Source organism: Primulina eburnea, chromosome 2, assembly GCF_022965805.1.
Source record: "Primulina eburnea isolate SZY01 chromosome 2, ASM2296580v1, whole genome shotgun sequence".
In the NCBI taxonomy this organism is placed as follows: domain Eukaryota; kingdom Viridiplantae; phylum Streptophyta; class Magnoliopsida; order Lamiales; family Gesneriaceae; genus Primulina; species Primulina eburnea.
In genome coordinates, this window is record NC_133102.1 from 29,349,460 (window position 1) to 29,361,130 (window position 11,671).

Sequence of the window (11,671 nt, forward strand, 5' to 3'; positions counted from 1 at the left end):
AGCTTCAAGGAATTTCAAGCATAGGCCCTCCTCGTCATCGTTCTTCGTCATCAACGTATATTCGTGCGTTTGAAACGCAAAGACACGCCATATTCTTCCCTTACTCATCATCAACCATATTATTTAAATATGTTTGAAATTGCATGAAAAACAAGTTCCAACATGAAATATTTTTGGTTTTGTGTAATATGCCAATTTTTAAGGCTTGAATTTGAGGAAAAATCATGTTTGTTATGTTGTTAGAGGGGCTGCCTATTGGACCCCGGTTTTCTACGCGCCCAAACGCAGCGGAAGTTAAAATTTTTATTTTATTTTGACAATCAAAATATGTTTTGCTTTGGGCGCTCGTATGGTTTTTACAATAAACATTCATAGGATGTCAGAAAAATTATACCTTTGTGAATTAATCACGTGGCTCCAACTAATCCGGTATAAACGGATTAGCTCTTGATGAATCCCTACGAACATTCTTCGATGAAATCCTTTCTTTCCTTCTAATCAGGTCCACGACTGAATTGTATGATCCTCTTCCAAATTGCACTAGAAATATTGGAACATATTTTTCATTGAGATGAAACACTACCGGCACAACCTCAAACAATTTGAGTGGCCAAATTTTCTTGTTTTGAGAATGGATTTTTCGAGAGATGCTTGGTGGAATTGGAAGAGCCGAAAAGTTGTTCTCTTTTTATTCCTTGAAACTCACGAATCCTATCTCAATCTTTTTGAGAATAATGAAATCTTAATCCTTTTAATTATCATTTGCTTAATTAATTAAATTAATTAAGTAAACTAAATATTTGGAGGATTATGGTTGTGATTCTCAAAATCTCACAATCAAAATTAGTGGAGGCTATGATTTTAGGTCAAAATTTTAAAAATAAAAATTCCATGACCTAATTACTATAATTAACATTAATAGGCTTGATCAATTAATTGAGCTAGTCCAACTAGTTTAATTAATTAATCAAAATCCATTAAAACTTTAATTATTTAGTATGTTGGACTTATACTCCTACAAGCCCATTAAACATACTTCTCACTATATTCAATTTAATTTTTAATAAACTCAACTTTTGAGTTTAATAAATTAAATCGATTATAAATTCAATATTTGAATTTAATATTTAAATTATAAATTCAACTCTTTGAATTTATCACCTCCAAAATTTAATAGTTAATAAACTCAACTTTTGAATTTAATAAATTAAATTATCAATTTTAAAAATTCAACTCCTTGAATTTATTATCTCCAAATTTCATAAATTCAACTTCTTGACTTTATTATCTCATAAATTCAACTCCTTGAATTTATTTTCTCAAAATTTAATTATCATAAATTCAACTCTTTGAATTTACTATTTCATAATATAAATTCAACTCCTTGAATTTAATCTCTCAACGAGAACAAACGATCCAGTGCTTGTGTGACCCTCAATGGTTCAGGGATACAGCTAGTCGTGGGTTCACAACTCTTTGTGATTCAGGACATAATCCTTTATTCGGGCTTACCCTAGTTAGCCCCATTCTTTTCATCAACACCTTGATCAAGAATGTCAGAACTCATTTCTGATAGCACCCATCGGATCATGGTAAGAGCGTCTAGTAGCATCGCCCCATGATCCCCTAGGTATCACTGATAGTGCCTGCAAGAACCAGTAGATTATGATTAACGTACAGTACGGTCCCTTCATCTCATATATCCCGATCGAATCTGCAACCATTGGTTCATCGAGGGTTGCATATTAATTCGATAACAATGTGATAACTTTAATAGTGGCATCGCGTGTACTATTGGAGAACTCCTTCTCCAACGTACATCTCATACTCTGGCCAGAGATTCCATGCACTATTATTACATCAGATCACATAGGATATCCACACCCGCAGGTGAGCGGTGAATCCCCGACTACAATGCACTGGCTCCTATATGTGTCGCAACTGTACCCAACCTCGCCACCTGATGACTCTCCTGGAGCCAGTAAATGAGTCAAAGCACAGCCCTAGCATATAGAGCCTCAGTGTTGTCCCGGGTCGTAAGGAATAATGGTGTGCAATCGTAACCACAGACTTATCCTCTCGATGAATGATAACCACTTGGAAAGTCCAAGGGAGGGTTGTTCGGTATAATCATCATATGACTATCCATCTGCATGTTTGGACATCTCCATGCCCTTACCAAGAAATGCAGTACACAACATCACAGATGCTAGTCTCGAGCTCAAACGACCTTTATCCATGTTTTAGGCGGCTGAATCGACTAGGAACGAATTTAGAATATGCAGTGCTTACAAATGAGTTTCAACATCGAATTACGATTCATTTGTATTAAAGCATAATCAAGGACTTTATCTATGCTGATTGCATGTGTATACAGATAAAGTATAACAAGACCATAAAAAGTTAAATTATATTAAAATAATGATTGTTTATTTCACTTGAGTCAATAAATCTCTAGCCAACCGTTGGCTTGCAGGGCATCTACTCTAACACTGCCATGATTAGGATTTGTTAGGGGATGTTTTTACATGTTTTCAGGAGTCCTAAAACACACCAAAATGTTGCAAATCTAAAAGAATAAAGCTGGAAATCGTAAGATAGGAAAACCAACGAAGGAACCATGAGATGTATTGGCTTGTACAACATACTATGGATCGATTGTTTTGCATGGGCCCTTAGGGCTTGGTCAGGGCTGGTTGGGGCTCGAGAAGGGTCAGGGGTGAGGGCCTGGTAGAGTCCTAGGGGGCTAGGGCTCGCGCTAAGTAGGCTGGAAGAGTCTCTGCGTGAAGGGACTCCTCACGCGCGCGCAGAATTCTGGGAAAGGCACCGAAAGTTGCAGGGGCCTTGGCTCGGTTGAGTGCTGGGCTAGGTGGTCTAGATGGTGCCTTAGGATGGTCCAGTGAGGGTTAGGAAGAGCTGGGCTCGGTGGTAACCTGGGTAAGAACCTCCACGAAGAAAACAGCAGCGGCAGCGTGAGGTATGCTTGCTCGAGGCTGCTGTCCTTTGGTTCAGGGGCTTTGCTGCCGGGTTCTAGGGAGTGGGATGGTCTGGGTCGAGTCTGGGCATGGTCCATGGATGACTAGGGTCAGGTGGGCTTGGTAGTTAAGGGCTGGAAGAGTCCTAGACTAGGTAGGAGTCCTATTATTCATGGGAGAGACACACACTCACGTGCAGGATTTTGGGGCATATTCCAGGAGGGTTTCGAGTGGGCCAGGGCTTGTTTTACTGGCTGGGCTTGGTTAGTAGGGTACCTAGGTGGGTGGGCTAGGTTTTGGCTCAAGGTGGCTCGGGCGTGGCTCGAGTAAATTTGGAGATGACTCGGTATATTCGTAGGTGTGGCAATTTCGAAATTAAAGAACAAAAGATGAATCCATGGGTCCACGGGGGTGGCTCATGACTTGGAATGGTAGAATAAATCATAAAAAGGTTATGTTTAAAATTTGGGGTCAAAATATTGAGTTTTGGATTTATTCGGGATTTAATCGCCGCACGAAACGCTAATTAACAAGTTAATTGAAAAGTCTGGTTTTATGCTTCATAAAATTATGAAAATTTAGGTTTAAGCTTAAATAATTATTTGAAGCCAAAGTTTTTAATTTGAGAATTTTATAATAAGTTTCGGTTTAACTCGGGATTAAAACGCATTAATATGTCACATTTAAAGATTAATTTAAAAGTCATCGAATTATGCTAAATAAAAATATGAGAAAATTCGTGTAAGCTTAAATAATTATTTGGGACATGTTAGAGTCAATGAAATTAAGAAAATGTCAAAAACGGGAAATGTTACGTCCAGGGGTAAAACGGTCATTTTACATCTAAAAATTAGTAAACGTCATGGCAGTGTCCTGAATGATGTTTTATGTGCTAATATGATTATTTTCAATGGTTATGGAATTTTATATGTTTAAGAATTTTTATGTCAAAATGTTTATTTTAAATGTTTATGATTTAACATATCAATATGTTATTTTAAATGTTATGATGTTAATATGATTATTTTAAATGTTCATGGATATTTATATGTTAAAATGTTATTTTTAAAATGTATATGGATTTTTTGATTTAACGTGGACATTTAAAAGACATGTTGCATGCTTGGTTTAAAAGAAAAATGTTATATGCATGTTTAAATTTTATAAAGTGATGAGAATATGAAACTTTTAAGGAAGTGAAGTAACTGTGACTAATAAAATGATATGTTGGAGATATCGTGAGGGTTATGGTTCCAGTGGGAGCCCGGCGATCGTGTTTCCTTGGATACGGATATGAATATATATATGTATACGATGATATGTTAAAACGTAAGGCCAAGGCCCAGTTGACCTGTGAGAGTGTTGCTGGTGTCCCCGCCGCCCAGTACTGTGGTTACATGTAGATGGATTGTAGTAGCCCGAGTTCCAAATTGGGTAATTAACGGATTAATGGTGATTAAGAAGGTTTAATGTGTAATTTTGACCGTGGTCATAATCGGACGGACCGAAGATGGTTCGGTAGCACCGAAGGGTTCGGACGATCCGAAGTGGGTTCGGTGGATCCGATCATGAGGTGTCAAGAGTTGATCGACACGTGGGAGTTCGGACGTTCCGAAGTGTAGGTTCGGTGGATCCGATCATGAGGTGTCAAGAGCCTATGGACACGTGGGAGTTCGGACGTTCCGAAGTGAGTTCGGTGGATCCGATCGTGAGGTGTCAAGAGCTGATGGACACGTAGGAGTTCGGACGTTCCGAAGTGGGTTCGGTGGATCCGAACATAGCCTATAAATAGTGCTCGGATTTCCTCATTTTGTATTGACAATCCTTGAGTTGTGTCTCATATTTGAGAGATTTGGAAGGTTTCTAAGGTTAGTTGCCGGTCGAGCGATAGCCAAGAGCTGCCAGGATTGGTAGTGTAGCGACGCCTGAGTTACGAGGCAATCGACATCAAAGGGCTGTCGACGGACGAAGGCTTGTTCTAGACCTGATTAGCGGTGCTGCGTAAGGCTAGGCTTGCTGTGATAGAGGTACGAAAGTACTATCCGAGATATCCTGGTTGAGTATACATTCTTATATGTGTTGCATGATTATGTGGTGCATTGATATATGTCATATGATGCATGCTATTATGTCACGTTTATTACTGCACGTTGCATTTCATGTTGAGACGTATCTTCTTCGAGATAGCCTTTACTGTTGAGCTGTATCTCTTTCGAGATAAGCTATATCTTGTGGGGCCGCTCAGCCCTGTCTTGTCTTGTGGACGCATGGACACCGAGAGTACACAGTGGCCGACGGGTCGGGAGGGCTTCGGTGATCCGGGACATTTTAGGTCCACGTCTGTTCTTGCAGTGGATGCAGTGACCCAGAGGTTGGACCGCGCGGCACTATCCACTTGGCGCCTCTAGACTGAGCATTTTGAGATCTTTTGTGACTCCTGTTTCTTGACTACCCTGGTATCATATCATAGCATGTGCATTTCATATAGGTTTGTATACTCATGCTTTTGTACTGGGCGTTCTTATCGCTCACGTCCTCGGTTTTTGTTTATCTTGGACACCCCATTCCCACGGGGCAGGCCTCAGGTTGGACAGCTCGGGAAGAGCAGGAGGAGGACAGTGAGTATCTGGTTGGTTTAGTTTTCAGTACTATTCTATTTCGATTGGGTTGTATAACTATCATTTGTTGGTATTTTCCGCTGTTATCTCTGATTGTTATTAATTAAGTTAGTTGCATGCTTAGTTCTTGACTAGTAGGTGATTCTGGAACGGGTCACTACATTTAATGTAGTAGCCCGAGTTCCAAATTGGGTAATTAACGGATTAATGGTGATTAAGAAGGTTTAATGTGTAATTTTGACCGTGGTCATAATCGGACGGACCGAAGATGGTTCGGTAGCACCGAAGGGTTCGGACGATCCGAAGTGGGTTCGGTGGATCCGATCATGAGGTGTCAAGAGTTGATCGACACGTGGGAGTTCGGACGTTCCGAAGTGTAGGTTCGGTGGATCCGATCATGAGGTGTCAAGAGCCTATGGACACGTGGGAGTTCGGACGTTCCGAAGTGAGTTCGGTGGATCCGATCGTGAGGTGTCAAGAGCTGATGGACACGTAGGAGTTCGGACGTTCCGAAGTGGGTTCGGTGGATCCGAACATAGCCTATAAATAGTGCTCGGATTTCCTCATTTTGTATTGACAATCCTTGAGTTGTGTCTCATATTTGAGAGATTTGGAAGGTTTCTAAGGTTAGTTGCCGGTCGAGCGATAGCCAAGAGCTGCCAGGATTGGTAGTGTAGCGACGCCTGAGTTACGAGGCAATCGACATCAAAGGGCTGTCGACGGACGAAGGCTTGTTCTAGACCTGATTAGCGGTGCTGCGTAAGGCTAGGCTTGCTGTGATAGAGGTACGAAAGTACTATCCGAGATATCCTGGTTGAGTATACATTCTTATATGTGTTGCATGATTATGTGGTGCATTGATATATGTCATATGATGCATGCTATTATGTCACGTTTATTACTGCACGTTGCATTTCATGTTGAGACGTATCTTCTTCGAGATAGCCTTTACTGTTGAGCTGTATCTCTTTCGAGATAAGCTATAACTTGTGGGGCCGCTCAGCCCTGTCTTGTCTTGTGGACGCATGGACACCGAGAGTACACAGTGGCCGACGGGTCGGGAGGGCTTCGGTGATCCGGGACATTTTAGGTCCACGTCTGTTCTTGCAGTGGATGCAGTGACCCAGAGGTTGGACCGCGCGGCACTATCCACTTGGCGCCTCTAGACTGAGCATTTTGAGATCTTTTGTGACTCCTGTTTCTTGACTACCCTGGTATCATATCATAGCATGTGCATTTCATATAGGTTTGTATACTCATGCTTTTGTACTGGGCGTTCTTATCGCTCACGTCCTCGGTTTTTGTTTATCTTGGACACCCCATTCCCACGGGGCAGGCCTCAGGTTGGACAGCTCGGGAAGAGCAGGAGGAGGACAGTGAGTATCTGGTTGGTTTAGTTTTCAGTACTATTCTATTTCGATTGGGTTGTATAACTATCATTTGTTGGTATTTTCCGCTGTTATCTCTGATTGTTATTAATTAAGTTAGTTGCATGCTTAGTTCTTGACTAGTAGGTGATTCTGGAACGGGTCACTACATGGATCCATCGCCCAACACGTAGACGTAGACGTAGACGAACACGAAAGTCACAATTAACGATCTGAATTCAACGAAAGGAAAAAAAAAGAATACGTATATGTAGATGATAATATGAATATGAATATGTTGAGGATGACATGAATATGTTTATGTTTATGCATAAGATTATGAAAATGTTTTTATTTAAAGGTTTTATGCATCATGAAAATGTTTACGAAAATATTTATATTTATGCATTTTCATGAAAACGATATTTTAAGTAAAAGTATTTTTCACTGTTATATGTGAACTGTATTATGTATTACTAGTTATCAAGAATATGACGTGTTGAGTCTTTAGACCCACTAGGTGTGATTGATGCAGGTGATATTGATTATGAATATGATAATGGAGGTCTTGATGGTTGACTTGACTGGACTGAAGGTGCACATAACCCGAGGATCGACGCTAGTTTTCCGCACTAGTTATTATTTATGATATTAAGTAATGTTAAAGATATTTTTACGTCTTTTATTTATGTTATGAGAGATTTTTGAGAGGTTATAGTATGAGATATACTTTTCAAATAATGTTTTTAGGTTGGTAAAATGTTTGACGATTTTATGATTTAAAATATTTTCCTTTGGATTTTTAAATGGAAGTTGGATGTTTATTTTTAGAATGATGTCAAAAATATTTTATGGTTCGGCCGATGCTAAGTGAGGTTTTAAAAAAAATAAAAATTCTAGCACGTTTTAAGAAAACGAATAGCAGACGTTTCATGCTGAGTTTTTAGAAGATGCACCACTACCAAGAATAATTGAGGATGAGCTTTCTTATCATATTTCTGATGATGATTTGAGATCTATTGAAAGTTTGAATGCTCACCAAAGGATTGCGTTTGACACTATCATAGAAAGTATTATGCATAACCAATAAAAAAATTTCTTCATTGATGGTCCTGGAGGTACTGGTATGACTTTTTTATACCGCTCAATGTTGGCACTTTTAAGAAAAATGGGAAAATAATAATTACGGTAGCAACATCTGGAATAGCTGCGACATTGTTGCCAGGTGTAAGTACTGCACATTCACATTTTCAAATTCCACTTGAACCAACTACATCAACAATTTGCAAAATAAAAAAAATAGACAGAACATGCAGATCTAATAAGGCGTGCATAAGCTATAGTATGGGATGAAGCTCCAATGGAAAATCACTATGATTTTGTATCTGTCAGTAAGAGTTTCCAAGATATTATGGAAAATCAAACAGAATTTGGAGGGAAGACAATGGTTTATGGTGGCGATTTTCTACAAGTGTTTCCGGTTGTTAAACGAGAGTCAAAGATAGAATAAATTGCTGCAAGTTTTTCAAGGTCAACATTCTAGAATTGCGTAAAGATAATAAACCTTCAACAAAATATGAGATCTGCTCAATAAATTGAGTTCTCGCAATTTCTCTTACGCGTAGGTGATGGATTACAACATACTATAAATCGTGATTTCATAAAATTACCAGATTCAATTATCATACCATGGGAAGGTGAACAATCAATTCAGATGTTGATTGATTATGTTTTTCCTAATATGATAAATCATGTGAATGATGAACACTATATGGTTGATAGAGCAATCATCACACAAAAAATGTTGATGTGGGCAATATTAATCAAATGCTTATTCTCAAGTTTCCTGGAGAGGAAAAAGAGTATACCTCTTGGGATAGTGTAGAAGACGACAATCACAACCTTTTTCCAGAAAAATTTTTTAATTCCCTTAGTCGAAGTGTTTTTCCACCGCATAAAATCAAATTGAAAGTAGGAAGTCATGTCATGCTCTTGAGATATGTTGCGCCTGAACTTGGTCTATGAAATGGAACAAGATTAATATGTTGCAATCTTTGTAGAAATTTTATAGATGCTGAGATTATAACAGGTCCTCACAAGGGTACCAGATTCTTTCTACATAGAATGCCCTTGAAAAGTGAAGATAATTCTGGATTACCATTTGAGTCGACACGTCGACAGTTTCTCATAAAGCTTAGTTTTGCTTTGACAATAAACAAAGCACAAGGTCAAACAATCCCAAATATTGGCATATTTTTGCGTAACCATGTGTTCAGCCACGGTCAGCTATATATGGTACGTACTTTCGAGAAGTGTCTCACAAAATTCAATAAAAAAATTGGTAAAACACGGGAATTTAGACCGTCAATATGGTGTATTCACAAGAAACGTGGTTTTCAAAGAGGTATTGCTACCTAATACAGAAAGATAAAGTGTAAGTAAGTCAACATTCTTTATTGTAATTTTTTTAAAAATGCATTATGTACAAATATTTAAAATAATCGTTCAATACATGATATATGTTTCAATGTTAGAATTTGGGGGATGCTAATAAATTCAATTTATCTATATCCATGTTTTCTATCCATGTTTTTATCTCTATCCATGTTTCTCTATTTCACATCCTCTATCTTATCACGTCTCTCAAATAACTATTTTGGCATGGATATTACAATTTCTAAATTTTTTGAATCAATTTTAAAAAGTACGTGGTTAATGTCTAATGGATAAACAAATTATTTATGAATTTCTATTTGTTGGTTTAAGTTTAATTTTTTTGTTGGTTTTGACTTTGTCTTTTTTTTTCTCAAAAGCTGAAGGATACTGGTTGCAAACAAGTTATTTGTAAAAATTTCATACTCAATTCAATGGATCAGATCTACTCGTCCCCATCTTCATCTGGTTTGTTTTTAACAATAAATATGTTTATCGTCTATGATTTATTATGTTGCTTTATATTAGTAATCATATCAAAATCGTTTGTTTGTTTTGATATTGCAGGTGATAATGTATTTATTACGAACTTCACGGTCTTATTATATATTCTCTCGCATATTGTCAACAGAGTCACTAAATCATTATCTTAAGGCTTCTTAAATATTGTTTTATTATAATCTTTACAGACAAATTTATATTTTGGTTGGTAGATTAAACTAAAATGTTTTAAGATCTAGCAGAGTTCCGATCTCAAAATCTGTACTTTTATCTGGCACATTTGCATCCTTACTGATCTGACATATTTGAATCCTTGCTGCTTATTTATTTAAACCAGATGATTCATACATGGAAAACACGGATGATGGAGGCAGGAATCCAACCAATAGTCTCTATAAATAGCCAACGCCGCAGGTTTTTAAATTTCTCATTCTTACAATAATAAACTTGACCTTAGCATGGATTTACAAACTTATTATTTCCATTGTTATATCTACTTAAATTGTTTAATTCTATTTCAACTTAATCAAAACATAATAAGTGTCTTCCGGAAATGATTTAATTCTGCCACTATTGCTAGAATTTGTATTGTTCATCTTTGTGAAATAATCTACTTACAATTTTTTGGTTTTTTTGGCAAATAAGAGGAGTTTGTAAATTTCTACTTTATTTCCATGTATTTAGCGAAACCCTTGCAGTATTTTATATTTTGTTATGTCATGTCAATTTTTTATAGGATGCTTTAATAGATTGCTCTATTTATTTTGTACATTTATGTTGTATTTTGGTTTGATTCGATAAAATAAATATTTTATTATACGCTAGAACTGGGAGGGTTTAACTTGTGCATATAATGTCTAAAGATAAATACAATTTAATTGTTTTTGTTCAATTTATTAGCTGAATTTAGGAGACAAATTTGAGGTTTTTGTATTCAATAAATTTTAGTACGATGATGTTGTGATATTTTTTTGAAAATCATTTGACAATTTGTTTACTTCTTTTACGTTGAAGTGTATCATTATTTCACATGAGATAATATTGCGGCTTAAAAAGAATATTAATTTTTATTATCAAAACATATATCATGTAAGGTAACAAATTGAGTTTGACATATTTATTTAAGCTTTGGAATCCATTGCCTTTCATGATTTAAGTGCAAAATATTTCGGTATCATGCTGTTGTAATAATATCATGAATGTTTAATATATTAGCTCAATATATTCATGACACACGCAACGCGTGTGCCTCGGTGGCTAGTATATATGATGAAAGAAAATATGATATGATATGTTGAAAGAAATGTTAAAGTTTGTGTGTGAGAACCCGGATTTTTCGAAGCAAAGCACCTCAAAAAGCTCGGAAAGTAGCTCAAAAAGAAGGCGAGGCAATGCAAAACCATGAGAATTGAGGGTACGTCACTTGGAAAAGAAACCCTCAGCTCATAAGCTAAAACCCTTAGCTCAAGGAAGCTCCGAGATTATTGGAAAAGAAACCCTCAGCTCAAAAGCTAAACCCTCAGCTCAAGGAAGCTCATTGATTGTCGAGGAGGAAATCCCTAGCTCATGAATTCAATATCCTAGCTCAAAGAAGCTCATCCTTTCTTGTCCTAAAAGAACCAAAACGGAGCTAGAAGAAAAGCTCAAGGATTGGAAAAATTTAATGTAAGGCCCGAGAATTTGATTACCGTGATCTGAATTGATTTGGTGATAATTGATGTGATTATAGGCGGAATGGATCGGACCCGAAATAGACAGGAAAGACGTACGAAGACGC

The 11,671-nt window shown here is 37.3% G+C and overlaps 1 long non-coding RNA gene across 1 annotated transcript; it reads left to right on the forward strand.

The window, feature by feature from the left end:
* Nucleotides 1-9,312: 9,312 nt before the first annotated feature.
* Nucleotides 9,313-10,705, forward strand: LOC140824642 (uncharacterized). The gene is made up of 3 exons (XR_012116416.1): nt 9,313-9,394; nt 9,774-9,861; nt 9,961-10,705. It is a non-coding gene; the product is annotated as an uncharacterized lncRNA (long non-coding RNA).
* Nucleotides 10,706-11,671: the final 966 nt, after the last annotated feature.